Source organism: Lactuca virosa, chromosome 5 (genome assembly GCF_052849685.1).
Source record: "Lactuca virosa cultivar CGN04683 chromosome 5, Lactuca_virosa_CGN04683_v6, whole genome shotgun sequence".
NCBI lineage: Eukaryota > Viridiplantae > Streptophyta > Magnoliopsida > Asterales > Asteraceae > Lactuca > Lactuca virosa.
The window spans coordinates 233875631-233898893 of NC_136430.1; positions in this window are offsets into that span (position 1 = coordinate 233875631).

The following is a 23263-nucleotide window of genomic DNA, read 5'->3' on the forward strand; positions in this document are numbered from 1 at the left end:
AAGCTCCGTTTTCAACGTTGTTTATATCCACGCGTAGGTGAGACCGTAATCTACGACTTTCGTTTAGACTCCGTCGGCTAATTTTGATTTTACTTTTAATATTATATTTTTAACAGGCCGGGACAGGAAAATCCGTTAAAAATTCATAACTTCTTCATCTGACGTCCATTTTCGTCTGTCTTTTTACCGTTGAACTACTATTGACGAGATCTTCGATTCTCGTTTAGGTTGTGTCGGCTAAAAATCGTTCGATCTTTAATTCGAATTTTGGGCTGTGTACTCTATGTCGATTCTTAGAAAAATCATAACTTCTTCATACGAAGTCAGATTAGTCGTTCTTTTTATCCACACTCTCGTTTTAACGTATAATACAACTTTCATTTAGATACGTAAGGCTAAAAATCATTTTATTATAAACTCACTTTTTACGCTACACAACGTTTGGTCTGTTTTGTTATGGATCTTCGATAGGTCATAACTTCTCCGTTATAACTCGAATTTCGGTGTTCTTTATATTTTCGGAATCCTTGTTACGATCTCTACCACTTTATTCATCCCAATCAAGTTTATTTAACATTTTATTTTTTATTGTTATTTTCATCTAAATTATTTTATATTTTTATTATTTCAAAACAAGCTACAATGATTGACCAAGACTATGAATTTACAAGTATATAGGTGAAATTTAGACCTTGATTGATCTAGAATTTTTCCAGTTGTGACATCATCCCCCCATTAGAGGGAATTTCGTCCCAAAATTAGTTCTAAAGTGAACACTCATAAACTAAGGAAAAGATATGAGTACTTTTGTTTCATCTGGTCTTCTCGTTCCCAGGTGAATTTAGTTTCTCGTTTGGCGTTCTAGCGGACCTTCACTATTAGTATATGACTTTGTTTCATTTAATCTGATTGTTTATATAAGGATGGTAAGCTGTATTTAAGACGGGGAAGGGTGTGGGTTTGATTTACTTGGCTACGTTTACTTGAATAGTAGCGTGTCCACTCGTAGTCTTGGGCAGCTTTGTCCTGAAGTTCATGGTAGGACTCATACCTGGTTCATCTATTATCACCTTGTGTATACGAGTCATATAAACACCTAGTAGTGATAGGTTAGTCGCATGGGTCCCTAGTCTCTATCTTTGAACTTGACTTGTTGTACGAGCGGTATTCCCGTGAGGTTTGCGGGGAATACTTCGGGAAGGTTACGGACTTCTGGGATATTCTCAGTGTTTTTTTCTTCAAGTTTCTTGTCTATGGAGTGAGTCAGGAAGGCGTGATACCTCTCGTATGGGTACTTCTGAGTTTTGAAGCAGAAGATGATATGGTAAGGACCAAGCCAATCCATGTCGTATAGGTACTTCTGAGTTTTTGTCGAGTTTGTCGTTATAGATTTGAGAAGATTTTGTTAGACGGTCGGTTATAGCAAAGGTTCTTTTCGTAGCAGAGGAAATTGATATGGTAAGGACCAAGCCAATCCATGTCGAATAACAACGTCGGAATTTCTTATGGTAATAGGTGTTAAGTCGATTTTGGAATGAGTGATTGTTTGGAGCGATTGTGTATTCTATGTATATGTCTTTAGTGCTTTCTGTTTTATCCTTGATATCACTAATGTGAATATTTGTACCACATTTAGAGAGTATAGGTAGTAAGAGTGCTCCGAAAATTAGTGATGAAATCTCGTAATATGATCCCTACCAAGTCCCTCTATAATCGCTTAATGTATACAAATCGTATATAGTTAAGATTGAGAAGACAGTCGACTGACTAACTCTGCCCTAAATCCACAATCAAACAAGAAACATGAAATAAGGCAGAATCACTCAGTCTAAGCCTGCAGAATCTTCACTATGTATGACCCTAACGTATGCACTAGGCCATCATAGTTCACTTGTCAGGATCCTTAGTTTTTATATGAATGATGTGTTTCAGTTGAATGAAAAAAAAATTAAAAATTTTAAAATTATCAAAAACTTTTGTGAAAATTCGATGTTTAATTATTGTTATTTGGAAAAACGTACCAAAAATCCCAGTAGGTTCCTCGTTGTTCCTTTATGTCTTATTTGTTAAACTCCTCCTGCTTCTTTGCCATTCCTCTCTGTTGGACAATCTCTCTTGAAATGTCCCATTGCACCACATGTATGGCACACTAGTTTTTCTCCAACATTGGTGGTTGAAGTAATGTGTTGGTCTGGAGTCCTACAAAAGCGAGCAGTATGCCCATTCTTGCTACAGTTTTTACAATGCATTACCCGGCAAACTCCTATATGATGAAAACTGCACTTGTTGCATTTTGGGAGGTTTCCAGCATATGGTTTTCTCGATGTTGAGGTAGTAGGGTCAGTGGTGGTAGGGACTGCCACAACTTGTTGCCTTTTTGTAGACCCTTGAGTTGAACTGCCCCATTTCTTAATCCAAAACACTCGTCTCTTGTTCTTAGGTTTGTGGGTTAGGATGCCCTTGATGACTGACACTCATTGTTTTCTTTGGTTGTTACCACGGTTTGAATTGTCGACATTGTTTCCATTTTTGTTTGGGTTGTTAGCATTGAATTGCACCATGACAGCTGTCACGGCAGCTGTAACGGCAGCTTGGAATGTAGCGGAGTCTATATGTAGGATCGGGGTTTTGTCGGTTGACCAGTTATTTCCATGTGAATACTTGATTCTGTTGCATGATGTGAAACAAGTTCGTACGTAATTATGGTTGTTTCTAGTTGTGTTTTATACATGTATATACACATATGCTTTTCATGTTTTGTTGTACGATTTTATATGTTACGGCCAACATCCCTATAATGTTTTTATGATAAAGAGTAAAAGTAGGTATTATACAAATGTTAAGTTCACCTATCCTAGAACTATTCTCGCCCAAACACGCTTAACTGTGGAGTTCTGATGGGATCCGGTGCATTAGAGCTGCTATGATCGCACCTGTTTGGTCTACGGGGAGGCATTTTTCCACTATACGGTTTTCGAAGGTGAGCCGGTGGTAAATCTTTAGTAGTGGCTATAAGTCGAGTGTTATTTGAACTAAGTTATCCTAGTTTCCCAAGTGTATCATGTTCCGAAATTTATATTGTTTATTACTCAATTCATAACAGAGGTTTATATAAAATAAACTTATGAATTTTAGCGACTACCCTTGAATGAATACTTGTGACTTGATGTACTGTTATTAGTTGTTACGAAAAAATGAGATAAACCTAACACATAGTGTGAGTAGTGTAATCACTAACTCACTAGGTCATATTAGTTCATTAGCTATTAGTGTGATGTATAAGGTGTTCTGACACTTCATATGCCTCGCGAGTGGTCTCCTCTGCTTTCTGTCCATTATGATTGCGCTAGTTTCAGTTATAACAATTTGTTATCTCTGGGTGGCTATTTCTTCTTCCAAAAAGTGTAGGTGATTCATATTGTTTTCTTGATCTTCCTGTATGTTTGGCATAGAAATCATATGGTGTCTTTGTTCTTTATGGGTGTGTTGAATTTTGCACCGTCGTGTCCTGGGTTTCGTCATCGATCTTCGTTACTTCATGATAAAGAGTCTAAATCTGAATGTCTAAGTGGTTCTCTCATGGTACAATCAGGGGTATTTCTCAATTGTAGGGAGCATGGTGTAGTGGGTGTATGTTGAATGTGGATCATCAGTTGTCTTCTCTAGTCTAAGCATGCAATTGGGTCGCATATCGTAGGGATGTATCTAAGAAAGTTGTAAAAGAGTCTTATGTCTACTTTTGGTAAGGTTAATTAATGATTTCACTAGCGCCTTTCTCTTCGTTTGATCTTTTCCCGAAATCTTCCTCCTGAACCCCCTTCTAGTTCTTCCTCGACTCTTCTATTGGTTGTTGTGGTAAGGTTGTGATGTCTACATATGTTGGTGCGAGAATAGGGGTGTCTAAAGAATCTATTAGGTTACTAACACATTTCTATTAAATTTTTGTGGAGTGATCCTTACCGGGTCCTTCTATAATTACGTAGTGCATACCAGTTATATATATCTAAGATCGAATAGACCTTCGAATAAGTGATTCTACTCTACAACCACAACCAAACGAAGAAGAGGAAGTAGAGCGAAAATCACAAATTCTAAGTCTATAAAATCTCAATTATATATAACCTTAACATTTACACTCAACAATTATAAATCTACCAGAAAGGGTCTTTTAGTTTTCACATATGTTATTTATAGTGCCTAAAATACTCCTATAGTATATTAAACTTTATGTTTGGTTCTAGTATTCCTTTGTATATAGAGTTGGTAAGTTTTAGACTTGCTGCAACACCACCATCACTCCAAAACACATTTTGGTCGTATGTCAAACAAAATATAGTTGATCAGGCTATATTTATCATATATATGATTACATAACTATCTAGGTTTGACTGTAGTGTCCAACATCTAAAAACTTTTGTTTTGTTCTTCTTCTGATACTTATTCTAGTATATATATATATATATATATATATATATATATATATATATATATATATATGCATGTATGTATACTTTCATAAAAATATTAATGTATTTTAAAAGTTTAGTTCTTGTTCAGAGTGTTTTTATCGCATTGTATTTTTAGTTGTATATCTTTTATAGGTTGATATACTTGGTTCACTATAAACATTGCTCTGATACCAATCTGTCACACCCCCAAACCGAAACGGCGTAAACATTCGGGGGCGGAGGACGTCATGTACAGTATCACAACAAATGTAAAATAGTAACCAAAGCAACAACACCATTGTATTAATAACATGGTATTTACATTGTGTTCAAAACATTACTTGTTTAACATTAAGATCATAAAAAAAGATAAGACGTAATTGCTACTCTGCTTGAGAGAGTACCTGTCTACTAACTTTCCAGAGAATACAAGTGGTTTGAAAAGAGTGTCAACAACTAAGTTGGTGAGTTCATAAGCATGTTTGTAACTAAAATCTGATATTTGTTCTTTGTAGGTGTAAGTATGTTTTTCCCAGAAAATCCTATATTTTCTGTTGTAAAATACTGTACTCAAATCATATAAATATTTTTGTACTCTGAGATAGTAAAATGTAGTTTTTAGTTAACATAAAACTATGAAAAGTTTGTTTTCTTTATAATGGAATAGTGTTCTGTACTTGTGTTTGTATGAAAACGGTGTAATTGTAAATATCTGATTTTTCCAGTTGTACTTGTAAAATACTGTATTATAGTTTTATTATTTAATAAAACTATGTGAAGTTGTTTACTTATTCTAACACTAATCATATTGTTCAATACCAAATTGTGAGTTATCATAACCATGCTTGATGACATCGGAATGCCTGAACACGACGTTCTTCAGGCGTCATAATTGGTACGACATTTATCACCTCAGGCCTGCTGGCCTAGCTGTTGCAAGTAGCTCAGGTGCGGGATTGTTATTCCCATATAGATCTATATACAAGTATCACGCTCTCCCTCCAGGAGACTCTCGTTATAATTTCAGGACTGATATTGAAGTATGTCTCACAAAGCTATATCGACGATTACGTGTAGAATAATAAAAATTCATTTTGAAATGAATAAATTGTATATATGTCTCATAAACTATACATATCATAGTTTATATGTTTCTTTACGTATTGTAACCTGAATTTGTAAAATAGTACGTTTGTTTCATAAACTATACCTATTATAGTTTATATGCTGTTTTTATCTGAAATCCCGAACTAGTAAAGTAGTATGTTTATCCTAGTAAAACGACAGTTGAAAATTATTTGAATGCTTTTATTATTAACACAAGATTTCCTTCTGTTTTACTTGTATTCCCCCCTTAAAATATAAAAATATAGTGAAAAAGTAGGGGTATAAACTCACTTGATAAAGGTGGTGATTTGGACAACACTTCGCTTCTAGAAATGATTTTTCTTGACGAGACCATGAGTTTTTTGTTGAAAACCGGGCTTTGCGAGGGCCGAGTATCAAACCGAAAAGTCTCTTTTCTCGGGGACTTCTGGTGCTTCGGGACTTTCTTTAGGTGTTAGGGATGTTCTCGGGGCTTCTGGGGGTTGTATGAAGACTTAAGAGGGTAAAAAGTGTGAAATGTGTGAAAAAGTGTGTGAAAAAGTAGTAAAAACCGGGAGATTTCGCACCCCTTATATAGGGTCGAAGTCTCGCATCCGGAGAGGGCACGCGTCGGACCCTCACTGGTGAGACGTGGCTCGGTTCGGATACGCCACGGATGGGACACGCGTCTGATTCCGGAGGAAGGCTCGCTTCGGACACGCCACGGGTTGGACACGTGTCGGATTTTCGGAGGTGGTTCACTTCGGACGTGCCACGGGTTGTAACACGCGTCGGGCATGCGAGGGTGCTACGTGGCCGAATCCAAGCCTAAGACATGCGAAGGTTCTGGTATTTTGTGCCTGGAACTTCAAAAATTCATAACTTTCGCATACAAGCTCCATTTTCGACGTTCTTTATATCCACAACGTTTTGCCGGTTTTGTCGCAGATCTTCGATAGGTCGTAACTTCGTCGTTATAACTTAGTTTTTCGGTGTTCTTTATATTTTCGGAATCCTTGTTGCGATCTCTACCACTTTATTCATCCTGATCATTTTTTTTAACATTTTATTTTTGACGCTTATTTTCATCTAAATTATTTTATATTTTATTATTTCAAAACATGCTACAATGGTTTACCTAGTCTATGAATTTACAAGTACATAGGTCAAGTTTAGACCTTGATTGATCTAGAATTTTTTACAGTTGTGACAAGAAGTGAGGGCGTGGCAAATCCACAGATTGGTTTATGGAGTTCCTAGATGAATTAGACCTGGTTAAGCCAATGATAAGACTATTGGATCACCACTGCAGTCATAGGATCAAGGAAGTAATGGACCGTTTATGGTCGTTTGTGATATACGGATACCCTCGGTCATGTACCAATCACTTCTAGCCTCGGATTTGGTGATGTCAGGATCCGACGTATGGACCTGATCAGTTGGGTCAGGAGAGCGTTAGAGCCACAGGGGCAAGATAACGAGTGGCAACTATTGTCAGACAATGATTTCGTTTGGAAGTGGTGTGAGGCGACTGTGTAGCAGTCTTTTGGCTCAGGAACCGGGTCGGAACCCAGTATTTCAGATGACTGTAAAACGAATTGAGACTAGATAGGTCTCGGTGGATTTTGGAAAGCAACCTGGAGGCAGCATACTGTTTCAGGAAGTTCAGTGTTTCAGGCAGTTCAGTGTTTCAGGCGGCTCAGTGTTTCAGACAGTTCAGTGTTTCGGGCAGTAATGGTGATTTAGGAATTTCATGTATGGATGGAGTAACTGATTGATTGGGAAGTGATAAGTCACTCGTAGTGGGATTAAATAATCTCATAGTAGTTGATTTGACTCTGTTGCACAGCTCTCGTATGAGTCTAACCGTTGTAGGGATGAATCTTCTACTCGAAGGATTATCTGAGCCTTCTGTCAGGTATAAGTGTTCTGTAGTTATTTATGGACGGTGACTTCTTCCCCTTTTCAACAGTAACGTGAGTGGTGAAATTTCGGTCTGAGGGGTCTGACAGGGAGCCAGACCACTGAGACCTTAGGGTTCAGATTTCAGGGTAAGTAGGGTTGGTTTTTCTTGAGAGATCAAGGAGTTGTTCTTCATCGAGTTCGACGAATTACTCTAAGGATGGTTTGGGTAGATCGGGATAGGCCGATATATGAACAGAGTTGGAAGAGTTGTGATTGTTTTGCTAGCAGTGGAGAGATTGACGGAGAGTTGTTTCAAGTTGTTTCTGCACGGGCGAGCTGTCGGGAATCCAGGTTATGATAGGTTTCAGGTCTCAGAAGGTAGAAGTAGCTTGCGGTGTTTGAAGATTCAGGTGATATGTCTAGGATAGAAGTTTCAGTTGCCTTGGGAAGGTCATTGATTGCGCGGGGTGATGGTTGTGAAACATTTTTGGGTGATATAGCAGGTGTCAGTTCTCATAGGAAACATCAGTTGGTTCATGGCAAATAGTGGGAGTCGCGTGAACCATTTTCGGGATAGGTGATTGCAGTGGACTTCGAGGAAAAAGTCTAGTTTAAGTAGGGGAGATTTGTAACACCTGAAATACCAAACATTAATTAAGGATGAAAACTCGACGTGTTGGAATGTTGGACCGCGCGTTTTGGAAGACCAACTCGACGAGTTGGGGAGGACCAACTCGACGAGTTGGACTGAGTTTGGGAAACCCTAAAATCGGGACTTTGCACCCTATTTAAGCAACTTAAACCCCACTTGCTGGCCTCATTTCCGGCCTCCAAGTCCCAAACCCTAAATCCAGAAAATCCTAATGCATTTGTGAGCTTGTGAGCCATTTTTTAGAGAAACTTTGTGTGTATTGAAGCTTGTGAAGGAAGAAGAAGCTTGGGGATTCTAGAAGAAGTTAGTAGATCCATAGACTCCACTTCATTCTCATCATTTTTTGGTAATCAAGTCTCAAACTTGTTTAGTAACTTCTTAGATCTCCTTATTATCATTTTATTGGGTTTTTTGTCACACGCCAAACCAGGATGGCGGAAACATCCGAGGGTGGATGACTTTCATGTATTGTATTATAACAAAATACATAATAGTGACCAAAGCAAACATGACCATCATAAATATAATTCAAAAAGTTAAATCATTGTAAGTGTTACATGTTTCAAAAGTCAATTACATTATGATGACAAAATATTTGTTTGATGCCTTAGCTAACCATCCTCAAAAGCTGGTGTTACATGTTTTAATGATTCCTTGAGAATAAAACTTGTTTTGAAAAAGGGTCAACAATTAAGTTGGTGAGTTCATAAGAGTTTGTATGAATAATTGTAAGCCTTTCCTTGTAAAGTAATCGTGCTTGTTTCCAGAAAATCCAATATTTTCCATAAAATGAGTTGTAAGCCGCTTACTTGTAAAATCATGGTGTTCGTTCCAGAAATGTCTTTTCATGTAAAATAAACGTATCGTCATTTCCCCATGTGAGTTTTCATAACCATGCTAAAGATGAAGTTACATGCCGCGAAGTTCTTCAGGCGTCGAAATGTTTATAACATATGTCACCCATAATCTGTCGGTCAAACGGTGGCTAACAGTTAGGGTGAGGGATCAGCAATCCTGTATAGATCTATACACAAGTACCACGCTCTCCAACAGGAGACTCTGGTTATAAAACAGGACTTTCATGTATACCTTGGTAGGTACGATGAAGACAATGTCTCACAAATTTAGTCAACGAGTTTACGTGTTTTTGTAATGAAATTGTTTGTATATGTAATTATCCCTCTTTCTAGGAAAATAAAATGGCGTAAAATAATTATATATGTATTTTTATATAATTATACCCTTTCTTCAACGGATTACAAAGGTGCTAAAAGTTCATGAGTTTGGTAGTAAAGCCATTTCTTGTATTTAGCACTTTTTCGCAAAAGGTAAGAAAATGTATTTAAACACTTGTGTTTTAACGTAAGTTTTCTTGTGTTTACTTGTATACCCCCCTAAACATGGAAAAAAGTCTTGAAAAATGTAGGGGTATGAACTCACTTCGAGTTTGTTCTTGACTGGATAACGAAGTGATGGTGATGTTCTTCATGTTAAAATACGTGAGGGTGTTCGTATCCTACAAGTATTTAACACACGATATTGAGTGTAAATTAGTTGGACTAACATGAAAGTGTTATAAAAACACTAGATTGAACAAGGGTACTTACAAAGATTCTTAATACTTAACTTGAAGAATAAGTTTCATGGGGATGATTCATGGAGAATCTAGGAAAGATGTATGAAGTTTTTGAAGGGGTATGATGTTGAACTTGTTTCTCTAAGAGCAAATGCAAGAAATTTGAATAATGGAAGTGGGGATTGTGAGGTGTTTTCGTCCTATTTAAATGAAGAGGGGGTGAGGGTGAAGTGACATGTACATTGGTTGGTGTAATTTATCACATTGGGGAAGTAATCCACCAATCAAGTGGCATGAAACATCTATATATTAAGGGGATTTCGGTCTAAGCATCAATCAAATCCAAGGGTGATTTCGGCCAACACCAACCGAAATCACATATGATTCAGGTCTTGGCACAAACAGAGATCACCTTGGTGATTTCCTTCATGGCTCAACCAAAATCACATGTGATTTAGGTCCTAGTGCCAACCAAAATCCCAAGGATTTTGGGCAGTAATCCTTTGACCTTGTTGACTCTTTTCAATCTTTGTTGACTTGTTGACTTAGCTCGACCAAAAATTTACGGTTGTCACATCATCCCCCCGTTAGAAAGAATTTTGTCCCAAAATTAGCATTTTGTGTGGGACTTCAAGGGTTGGGGAAAAGATGTGGGTATTTTTGCTTCATGTGGTCCTCGCGTTCCCAAGTAAATTTCGGTCCTCTCTTGGCGTTCCACCGGACCTTCACTATGGGTATACGACTTTGCTTCGTTCTCTTGATTTCCCTGTCCATGATTTCTACAGGCTCTTCGATGAAGTTGAGACTCTCATTTACCTCGATTTCATCGAGTGGGATTACAAGAGTCTCTTCAGACAGACACTTCTTCAGATTGAACACGTGAAAAGTGGGGTGTATGTTGCTGAGTTCCTACGGTAGTTAAAGTTTGTAAGCCACCCGGCCGATTCTAGCAAGAATCTCGAATGGCCTGATGTACCTTGGATTTAGTTTCCCACGTTTTCCAAAACATATCCTTCCCTTCTAGGGTGAGACCTTTAACAGAACGCGGTCACCAACATGGAGCTCCAAGGGCTTTCGTCGTTTATCCGCATAACTCTTTTGTCGGTCCCTAGATGGTTTTAGTCGTTCACGGATCTGAACAATCTTCTCCATAGTTTCTCGTATGATCTCGGGGCCGGTGAGAGTGCTTTCAGGAACTTGCCTTTTTGCTAGTTGTGTGTCACCCACTTCAGCCCAGCACAAAGGTGATTTTCACTTGCATCCGTAGAGGGCTTCGAATGGCGCAACCTTGATGCTAGTGTGATAGCTGTTATTGTATGAGAATTCTATGATTGGTAAATGGGTATCCCAAGCTTTACTAAAGTCTATCACACAAGCTCTCAACATGTCTTCCAACATCTGAATGGTTCTCTCGCTTTGCCTGTCAGTCAGGGGATGGTACGTTGTACTCATGTCGAGTTTGGTTCCCAAGGACTTTTGTAGTGACTGCAAGAACCGTGAGGTGAATCTACTGTCTCTGTCAGAGATAATGGATATTGGTACACCATGTAATCGTACGATCTCTTTAATGTAGGTTCTGGTTAGCTTTTCCATCGTGTCGGTCTCTTTTATTGACAGGAAGTGTGCCGATTTGGTCAACCTGTCAACGATCACCCAAATGGTGTCGAGCTCACCCGTTGTCTTGGGCAACTTGGTTATGAAGTCCTTGGTTATCCGCTCCCACTTCCACTCGGGTATTTCTGGTTGTTGTAGTAAACCCGAGGGCTTTTGGTACATCTTTTCTGCCTTCATGTTAGGCCACCAATAAAGTTTCTTGAGGTCTATGTACATCTTTTCTGAACCGGGATGAATGGAGTATTTGGTCTTGTGAGCCTCGTTCATAACAACATCTCTATACCCACTGAACTTCGGTGTCCAGATCCGATTCATGAGATAACGAGCTCCGTCACCCTTGACTTCCAGATTTTTATCCATTTCTCTCAAGGATTCACCTGTGACATTTTCAGGTTTCAAGGCTTCCAGTTGAGCCTCTTTGATCTGCGTGGACATGTGTGAATGGATGGTCATGGTTAATGATTTTACTCGGCGGCCTGAGTATTCTTTTCGACTGAGGGCATCTGCTACTACGTTGGCCTTGCCTAGATGATTACAAATCTCTCATTCGTAGTCATTTAGCAGCTCTACCCATCGTCGTTGCCTCATGTTGAGTTCTTTTTGATCGAAGATGTGCTGGAGACTCTTATGATCTGTGAACATTGTGCACTTCGTACCATAAAGGTAATGCCTCCGGATCTTCAGAGCAAATACTACTGCTCCCAATTCGAGGTCATGTGTGGTATAGTTGACCTCGTGATTCTTAAGCTGTCTCGAGGCATAGGCAATGACCTTTCCTCGTTGCATGAGGACACATCCAAGGCCCTGTTTTGACGCGTCGCAGTAGACCACAAAGTCTTTCGTCCCTTCTGGGAGAGACAAGATAGGGGCGCTGCATAGGGCTTGCTTTAGTGTTTCGAAAGCAGTTTCCTGTTTCTCCTCCCAGTTGAAAGTGACACCCTTCTGAGTCAAGGTTGTGAGTGGATTTGCGATCTTGGAGAAGTTTTGTATGAACCTTCTGTAGTAGCCAGCAAAGCCTAAGAACTGACGGATCTCCGTTGGTGTTCTTGGTGCTTTCCAGTTCTCAATTGCCTTGATTTTGGAGGGGTCCACATGTATCCCCTCTTTGCTGACCACATGACCCAAGAATTCCACCTCTCGGATCCAAAATTCGGATATGGAAAATTTCGCATATAGTTTTTCCGTCCGTAACATCTCCAAGACTTGTCGTAGGTGTTGACTATGCTCTACCTTACTTCATGAATAGACCAATATGTCGTCGATGAACACTATCACGACTTAATCTAAGTAAGGTCGACATACACGATTCATCAGGTCCATGAACACCACGGGTGCATTTTTCAATCCGAAAGGCATCACCACGAACTCGTAATGACCGTAGCGAGTCCAAAATGCCATTTTGGAAACATCTTCCTCCTGAACTCGCAGTTGGTGGTTACCCGACCTCAGATCAATTTTTGAGAAGTAGCATGCTTCCTGAAGTTGGTGGAATAGGTCATCGATTCGGGGTAGGGGATATCGGTTTTTGATGGTGATTTTGTTCAACTCACGATAGTCAATGCACATACGTAAAGATCTGTCTTTCTACATAACGAACAATATTGGTGCTCCCCAGGGTGAGAAGCTTGGTCTGATGAATCCTTTGCTCAGCAATTCGTTTAGTTAACTGGACTTGGCTATGGGGGTGGCTCCAGGAATTAAGTTGATTCTGAACTCAACTTGTCGCACAGGTGGTATTCCTGGAAGGTCTTCTGGGAATACATCAGGAAAGTTACAGTCTTCTGGAATATCCTTGATATCCTTTACCTCATTCTTCTTTTCAACAACGTGTGCTCGGAATGCATGGTACTTCTTGCGCAGGTAGGTCTGAGCCTTGATGTAAGAGATGTATTTAAGACTTGTGCTAGGTTTGTCATTGTAGATGATGAGTGTTTCGTTATTTGGTAAGTTGAGTCGGACGACTTTTTCATAAGATAAGATATCTACATGGTGAGGACTTGTAACGCCCGTGTTTCGAGGCTAAGCATTGATGTGCTGATGCAATAGTTATGGTCAACAAATATAACTCATTTTCAAGTAATAAAAAGGAATTATTCGATGATTATGTGAATTATGTGAATTTATGTGCTTTATGCTTGTTTATTATGATATAATAAATCAAGAAAGAACACAAGCGCAAAAAATAAAAATATAGGTAGACCCGATATCTATGAATAAAGTTGTAGTGGTCGTGACAAGGATTCCGGGGATATAAAGAACGCCGAAATTCGAGTTATAACGAAGAAGTTATGGCATGTCGAAGTTTCGCGACAGAACCGGCACAACACTTTGTGACGTAAATTAGTGACTTTACAATAGAGTAATTTTTAGCCTTAGCGATCTAAACGAAAGTCGTAGTGTTCGTTAAACCGAGAGCAAGCATAAAAAGAATGCCCAAATCTGACTTCGTATGAGGAAGTTATGATTTTTCTAAGTTTCGGCTTTAGTAGTATGCAGCCCGGAGTTCAAATAGTAGATCGAACGGTTTGTGGCCGACACAACCTAAACGAGAATCGAAGGTCTCGTTACTAGTAGCTAAACGGTAAAAAGAGAGACAAAAACGGACGTCGGATGAAGTCAAAATATGCCGACGGAGTCTAAACGAATGTTGTAGGGCATGTTCCTACCTACGCGTGGATATAAATAACGTCGAAAACGGAGCTCGTATGCAAAATTTATGAATTTTAGAAGACGGAAAGGCAAATTGCGAGAGCTGTTGTGAGGCTACGCCCCGCGTAGAAGAGAAGAACGCCCCGCGTTCGGATACTAGGACCGGAGATAGCCACGTCGCTCCAGCCGGAGGGTGACACGACTTCGTACGAACCTCGGATACCGCTCCCTAGCACGCCCAGCGTACCGAAGTACGCACATCATACCAGCGAAGCTACGCGTAGCGTAGACCGAGGCTTCGGCCTATATAAAGGGTGCAAGGCAGCCACAATTCTATACACCGTTTACACATTCTTTCTCTCTCTACTCTCTCTCTCTCTCTAGCCTCCCTAAACCACCCCAAAGCCTAGGAAACCTCCCTAGCACTAGAATAAAGCCCCGAAGCGCACAAGGACTCCGAGAAAAAGAGTTTTTTGGTTTACAAACTATGCCCCCCGCAGAGCCCGGTTTTCAAGCAAACTTCCCGGTTTCATCAAAGGAAATTATTTTAAGACGCGAAGCGCTGTCCGAATCACCACTTTATCAAGTGAGTGCATAGTTACTTTCATCTTACACACACACATATATATATGAAGTATTTTATATAAATTACGTGCTACGTGTGCATATTTACTTGAGATATGTGCTAGATGAAAGATTTAAACTTCTTTGTTTTTCAGATCTAGGCTGTAGATGTACTTTGTTTACATATCTGAACCTTTTTCCTCAGATCTAGGCTGTAGATATACTTCGTTTACAGATCTGAACCTTTTTCTTCAGATCTAGGTTGTAGATGTACTTTGTTTATAGATCTGAACCTTTTTCTTCTGATCTAGGCTGTAGATGAACTTTGTTTACAGATCTGAACCTTTTTCTTCAGATCTGGACAGTAGATGTATTTTTTTTCAGATCTGAACCTTTTTCTTCAAATCTAAAGCTATAGATGTATTTTATATCTACAAAAATGTTGGGTAGAACATGGGTAGATAAATGATGAGGTATGAAAGATGATATAGATGAATATTGGTAGCTGCACCACAACCTGTAGATGATTTTGAAACGCAATGTACTCTAAACATCCTAGCACATGCGCCTATAGGATAATATCAGTAGCTACGCCTAATAGAGAACATCGTAAATCTGGCACCTGCGCCTAATAAATTATATTGGCAGCTGCGCCTAGTTGAGAACTGCACAATCTTGGCAGTTGCGCCTAAAGGATAATATTGGCAGTTGTGCCTAACAGATGACATTAGCAGTAATGGACTCCGCGCGTATTCCCTAGGATAAACCTTAGGAATGAATGAATGAATGAAGGATAGCTGATTCTTAGGGTAGATCCTTAAGAATAAAGAAGATAATAGGGATGAGTAATTGGGCTAATTGTTTGATATTTAATCATAATAACTATATTATTGTGGGTTGAAAATCCCTATGTACTCACTAGGTTTCCCAACCTGACCCACTCAGTTTATTTGTATCACCGGTGTCGATATAAAGCTGCACTACACTAAGAGATTAAAGAGATGTAGATCACTAGTGTAAATGAATGTAAGTTTTGTTGATGCTTATGTTTCTGTATTGATGTTGACATCCCAAAGTTTTAAAATAAATAGAATACATTCCTTCGGAAATGCTTTATCATGTTTTTTTCTGGGAACAAAAATTTTGCAACACTTTTCTTTAAAAGTATACTCTGATTTTTAAACGTCAATCGTAATTAAAGATCTAAGTTCACCTACTTTGTTGTATAGATCAACATGGTGGGAACCCAAAGTGGAGCTGGAAAGGTGAATGAAAACAAGAATCATCGACCTCAACCCCAAGTGATTGAGCAGGTGCCAATAGTAGAAGCTGCACCCGAGCCAGTCACAATGGCTGGAGTTCGAGGCATGATTCGGGCTATGATGGCTGAACAAAGGGAATAAATGAGACAACTATTGCTGAATAACATGGATGAACCTTCGATGCCTATTGAACAACCAGAACTAAATGACAGACAGTTAGAGGAAAGGAATTGCAGCCGTACTGTCAGTCAAGTTGAACCCCGAGTGACAAGAAGGAATGACCCAGAGAGGGGAATCAACAGGGATGGATGTATGTATATGAACTTCTTGGGTGCTAAACCGTCGAGTCTTTCCGGAAGTCCAAAGCCAGTAAACGTTATGGACTGGATCTCCGAAATGGAGATGGTATTTGAAAGATGTAACTGTAGCGATAAGCAGAAAACCGTCTTTGCGGTCAGACAACTGAAGACCGGAGTTTTAAGTTCGTTGAAGTTGTTAGAAGATACGATGCCACAAGGAGAAGCTCTGAAGATGTATTGGTAAGTGTTCATCGAGCAGGTGAAAGTGCAGTATTGCTCCGAAATAGATCTGATAGATCTAAACAGTGAGTTGCAGAACTTGAAGAAGGGGAGAATAAGCACTGATGACTATGCTACTGCATTCACCAAAAAGATGAAGTTATTTCCATACCTGGTGCCGACTAAACTCGCCAAGATAGAAAAATTTGCTAACGGATTACCATCAGACTTTGGCCCAACAGAGGTTGTCATAACGATCGTGGAAAGCATTAATAAAGCTCGGGAGGAAGCTTTAGAGGAGAATGAACGAAAAGAAGAACGTTTAGGCAAAGCGTTGGTGTTCGGTACAAATAATCAAGGATTGGAGGTATTAAAAGATGGGCGAAGTAGGAGATCTTCCGATGGAAGGAGCCCACAAGACCATGTACTCGATTTATCCAGGCAACATAAAAATGTATAGGGATCTGAAACCCTACTACGGGTGGCTGACGATGAAGCTCGATGTTGCGAAGTATGTGGCCGAGTGTGTGACATGTGCAAGAGTTAAGGCACAACACCAGAAAACGTATGTGAGTTTAGAACCTTTACCTGTACCCATGGGTAAATGGGTAGACATCACCACTGATTTTGTCACTAAACTGCCCAGAACAAAGGACAGTCACGACATGATTTGGGTGGTCGTTGATCGGTTCACTAAAAGTGCACACTTCATAGCAGCCAATGAAAGATGGTCTATGGATGAGCTCGCCAATGCTTTCTTGATGGAGGTAGTAAGACTTCACGGTGTTCCTTTAATGATTGCATCAGACCGTGATAGTCGTCTTATATCAAGTTTTTGGAGGAGTGTAGAATAGGAAATGGGTACGAAGTTGTGTTTAAGTACAGCGTACCATCCGCAGACCGATGGTCAGAGCGAAAGGACGATTCAAACACTGGAAGACATGTTAAGAGCATGTACCCTAGAGTTCCAAGGTAACTAAGATGAGTGTTTACCTCCGGTTGAGTTTTCCTACAATACTACTTACCATTCGAGCATCAAGATTGCACCTTACCAAGATATGTATGGACAAAAGTGTCATACACCGTCTTGTTGGCTTGAATCTGGAGAAAAGCAGTTTATGGGCCACGAGATTGTCCATTAGACTGCTGAAAAGTTGAAAGTAATTAGGGAAAGGATGTTAGCAGCTCAGGATCTTCAAAAGAGTTATGCTGACAAGAAGAGACGATAAGTGACATTCGAAGTTGGGGACTCGGTTTTGCTTAAAGTCTCACGATGGAAGGTACTTATAAGAGTTGGGAAAAGAGGAAAGTTGAGTCCAAGATTCATTGGACCGTTCAAAGTTCTTCAGAAGATTGGGAACCAAGTCTACAAGCTAGAACCACTAGAAGAACTAGATGGTATTGATAACACTATCCATGTGTGTTATTTAAGGGAGTTCACAGGAGAAGTTCCCGACATAATTCCGATTTTTGAGTTAAGGAAGGATGAAAATAAGAGGCTAATTGAAGAACCGGAGGCGATTGTTGACCGTAAGACTAAGAAGTTGCAACGCAAGATGGTCGACTTAGTGCTTGTGCGATGGAAAATTCGAATGGGCCAAATCTCACCATGGCAACAGAGAGTGACATGATGAGTCGCTATCCGCATTTGCTTGCTGATGCATGATTCCGGGACAAAATCATCCTAAGGGGGAGAGAATTGTAACGCCTGTGTTTCGAGGCTAAGCATTGATGCACTGATGCAATAGTTATGGTCAACAAATATAACTCATTTTGAAGTAATAAAAAGGATTTATTTGAGTATTATGTAATTTATGTGAATTTATGTGCTTTATGCTTGTTTATTATGATATAATAAATCAAGAAAGAAAATAAGCGCCAAAATGAAAAAATATAGGTAGACCCGATATCTATGAAGAAAGTTGTAGTGGTCGTGACAAGGATTCTGGGGATATAAAGAACGCCGAAATCCGAGTTACAACGAAGAAGTTATGGCATGTCGAAGTTTCGCGACAGACCCAGCACGACACTGCGTGACATAAATACGTGAATTCACAATAGAGTGATTTTTAGCCTTCGCGATCTAAAAGAAAGTCGTAGTGTTCGTTAAACCGAGAGCGTGCATAAAAAGAACGCCCAAATCTGACTTCGTATGAGGAAGTTATGATTTTTCTAAGTTTCGTCTTAGCAGTATGCAGCCTGGAGTTCGAATAGTAGATCAAACGGTTTTTGGCCAACACAACCTAAACGAGAATCGAAGGTCTCGTTAATAGCAGCTTAATGGTAAAAATACAGACGAAAACGGACGTCGGATGAAGAAGTTATGAATTTTTAAAGGACTTTTCGTATCCCGGCTTGTTAAAAATATAACTTTAAAAATAATGTCAAAATTAGCGGACGATGTCGTATAAAGAACGTCGAAAAAGAAGCTCGTATGCGAAAGTTATGAATTTTAGAAGACGGAAATGCAAATTGCGAGAGTTGTTGCGGGGCTACGCCCCGTGTTCGGATACTAGGACCGGAGATAGCCACGTCGCTCCAGCCGGAGGTTGACACGCCTTCGTACGAACCTCGGATACCGCTCCCTCGCACACCCAGCGTTCGCATAAACGCCCAGCGTACCGAACTACGCGCAGCGTACCAGCGAAGCTACGCACAGCGTAGACCGAGGCTTCGGCCTATATAAAGGGTGCGAGGCAGCCATAATTCTACACACCTTTTACACCTTCTTTCTCTCTCTACTCTCTCTCTAGCCTCCTTAAACCCCCCCAAAGCCTAGGAAACCTCCCTAGCACTAGAAGAAAGCCCCAGAGTGCACGAGGACTCCGAGAAAAAGAGTTTTCTGTTTAGAAACTCTGCCCCCGCAGAGCCCGGATTTCAAGCAAACTTCCCAGTTTCGTCGAAGGAAATTATTTTAAGAAGCGAAGCGCTGTCCGAATCACCCCTTATCAAGTGATTGCATAGTTACTTTCATCTAACACATAGATACGAAGTATTTTATATAAATTACGTGCTACGTGTGCATATTTACTTGAGATCTGTGCTAGATGAAAGATTTAAACTTCTTTGTTTTTCAGATCTAAACTTCTTTGGAAGCAGCGCCTAGTTGAGAACAACACAATCCCGGCAGTTGCGCCTAAAGGATAATATTGGCAGTTGTGCCTAACAGATGGCATTAGCAGTAATGGACTCCGCGCGTATTCCCTAGGATAAACCTTAGGAATGAATGAATGAATGAATGATAGCTGATTCTTAGGGTAGATCCTTAAGAATAAGGAAGATAATAGGGATGGGTAATTGGGTTAATTGTTTGATATTTAAACATAATAACTATATTATTGTGGGTTGAAAATCCCTATGTACTCACCAGGTTTTTCAACCTGACCCACTCAGTTTATTTGTATCACATATCTCGATATAATGTTGCACTACACTGAGAGATTAAATAGATGTAGATCACTAGTGTAAATGAATGTAAAATCTATTTATGCTTATGTTTCTGTATTGACGTTGACATCCCAAAGTTTTAAAATAAATAGAATACATTCCTTCAGAAATGCTTTATCATGTTGTTTTGTGGGAACAAAAATTCTGCAACACTTTTCTTTAAAAGTATACTCTGATTTTGAAAATGAAGCATAAACAAATCGGTCTTTTCTGGCCGTGAAAATGGGGATGTCACAAAACTCCTTATTGTAACCGACATTAAATAGATTTGAAAGTAATGGTTGTTTAGAGTTAGATTGCACCCTATGTACACGTCTTTAGTGCTTTCAGTTTTACCATTTTCCAATTCTACTGTGAATATTACATTGAGTGATTGTGGTTTTTGGTTGAGTATGTGTTTAAACTTGTGGCTCACGAAAGTTCTCTCCGCACCACTATCGAAAAGTATGCATGCATATGAGTTATTGAGAAGGAACGTACTGGTAACCACCGTCGGGTCCATCAGGGCTTCCTCGTGCCCTAATCTTAAAACCCTTTCCTGTGCCCCGAACATTCCCTTTATTGGCTTTTGGGCATTCCCTCCTGAAATTCCCCGTTTCCCCGCACCCGTAGCACGTTCGGCTACTCTGGTATTTATGGTTGGGACGGCCTGTTGGGCTGGCTCCTTACAGAAATGGACAGTGTGTCCTTTCTTATTGCAATTTGTGCAATGCATTTTCCGACAAGCTCTAACATGGTGGAAGTTGCACTTGTTGCATTTGGATAGCGTTCCAGCATATTGTTTTGTTGGTACTGGAGCGGTCGGCACAGTGATAGTGTGGGCTGCCACTATTTGTTGTCTCTTGGCGGGCTCTTGCCTTGATTTGCCCTTTCTCTTGTTCCAGGGTCTTCTTTTGTTGTCACTCCCTTTTTCTTTTTCGGGAATGGGCGTCATAAAGCCCTGACAGACTCCATGATCCACAAGCATTTGTGCCAAGCGTTTGCCACTATCAATGGTGGAGGTGTATAAAGATACCACGTTTCCTTGAATCTGGGGGGCTAGTCCCCAGATGTAACGCTCCACCTTTTTGCTTTCCGGGGTGACCATCTCGGGACAAAGCACCGCCAAGTCACTGAACCTGGTGGTATATGATGTTATATCAGAGCCCTCCATCGTGAGGTTCCAGAGTTCTTGCTTCAGTTTTTGTACTTCGCCCCTTGGGCAATACTCTGCTAGCATCATAAACTTCAGGTCCCCCCAGCCCAGAGCGTTTGTCACGGGGAGTGTTAGCGATTTGACCTGGCCGTTCCTCAGGAGAGGGCCCCATCGGTGAATGTGCAAGCTGCGAATTTGACCTTACTCTCTTCCGGACAGGCACATATTTCAAACACTGATTCAGTCTTCTCGAACAACCTTGCTCGGGCGATGACGCCCCCGTCGCCATAGAATGTTTTGGGTTTGCAGTTCGAGAAGTCCTTATAGGAGCATCCTCTTGATCGTCCATGGTTGTCGCCTTGGTTAGAAATATTAGTACCATTTCAAGCCCCATAGGCACCGTTGGTGCTAATATGTGCTATGGCAGAGGTTACAACGGCTGTTACAGTAGCTTAAATGACGACAGTATCCATCAGTGAGGGTGGTGCCGGTGGTGGTGGTGGTGCTGATGTGTTGTTGTAACGTCTGTTAGATTTGTGTGGTAACATTTTTCTTCCATAAAGTTTAAAGATGAAACGATGATGAGTTTTCAATAGTGGTTACAAGTCGGGTGTTATCGGACTAGATTATTTTAGTTTTATGTGTTTTATGTCCCGACTTTAGTGTATTTTGTAAGCGATTCATGATGGAAGTCAACCATCGTTAATTAAACAATTACAGTCAATTTATGAATTTAATTGTGACACTCCAATGAAATAAAATGCATGCCAATTTAATTGATATATTTTAGTACATAGTGTTGGGAAATTTTGACGTTTTTAAGAAAGCCTACAATCCATGAAGAGTTAGTCCACATGAGTTATGGATCATAAGCCTAAGTGTAAGAATTAGGGTTACATATGCTCTTGGAATTCTAACATTATATATGTAACCCCTTAAGCCGCAAAATCGGATGCATGTGTGATATAGAAAAGGTATAGCCGATTTTAGGGTGCTTCTAACCTCTCTCTCAAGTCATCAAGCTACAACAAGAGGTAATTTTCTAACTAGTTTTTATTATTCATATATCAAGTTGCATGCTAGTTAGGCTTCATGCTTTGGAAAATTGTTTATTGCATGTAAAGTCTCACTTATGAAACATTTAATTCCAAACCTTAGAATTTTAACAGTTTAAAATTCAACCCTTATAATATTATAATATTAAAAGTTTAATAATTATATATATGTATAAGAAAAGTCAGTCTTACCGTTAGTAGGCCTCATTCACGAAGTCGGTCTATAAGGGGGGTATAAGGTTACTGCCTATAAAATGGTGGTTTAATGGGTGTCCACTTTCACCCACCGCTTCCTTGATTGGTGGAAGGTCGTTATTCACACCTCGTTTGTGATCCTCGGTATCCCAGTCACAAACTTGAAGGGCATAATCGAGATTTAAACATGCCATTGAAAAGTTCAATGAAACTCAAAAGAATCTAGGAATTTCAATCCAATTTAAAACTTAATAATCAATTTTTTTAGAATCTAGGAATTTCAATCCAATTTAAAAGTTAATAATCAATTTTGTTTTACATGGTGGAAATTGGTAAATCGTCATTTACCTACCTTCAAACATTTTGCAATTGGATTACGACATCCCTCTTCCGAATTGTAAAATATTGTGTTGGTTCCTAGCCGAAATATTTCATTTGGGTGTTATATTAAAGATTCTTATCTAATCTAAACTTTGTCTTTCTTTTTCAGATGTCTTCCAACACCGTTTCTGGCTCCAACCCTTCTGGCTCTTTCTCCCTCATGAACTTGTGTGGGAGGGTCATCTTTGATGGTTCGAACTTCAATGATTGGATTCAGAACATTAGGATGGTCACTCGCTACGAGGACAAGGAATATGTCCTCGATAAAGAGCTTAAGGAGATTGATGAAGCAACTGCTACTCCTGAAGAAGTTGCTGAATTTAGGACTCATGAGAAGGATGCCACAAAGGTGTCTTGTATCATGTTCGCCACTATGACAACTGAACTTCAAAAGTCCTATGAGGAATACTACCCTTTCGAGATGCACCAAGACTTGATGGAAAGATACCATCAAAGTGCTCGTCAGGCAAGGTATGAAATCATCGCCTCCATTATTACAACAAAAATGAAGGATAGAGATTCCATCACGGCCCATTTGCAGAAAATGGAAAGGTTTGTGGACCGCTTGCTGAAGTTGAATGTTAACTTCGATGAAGAGTTGGCCATTGATATTATCCTACACTCTTTCCCTCCTTGTTATTGTTGGATTAATGTCTAAGTCCATAACTATAATTGGTAAGACTTGACCCGACCCGGCATGGTCCATTTGGGTTGCATGGCATCATGCATTTGGATAGACTATAATGAGAGAAATAACACTTAAGGTTGGTTAATAT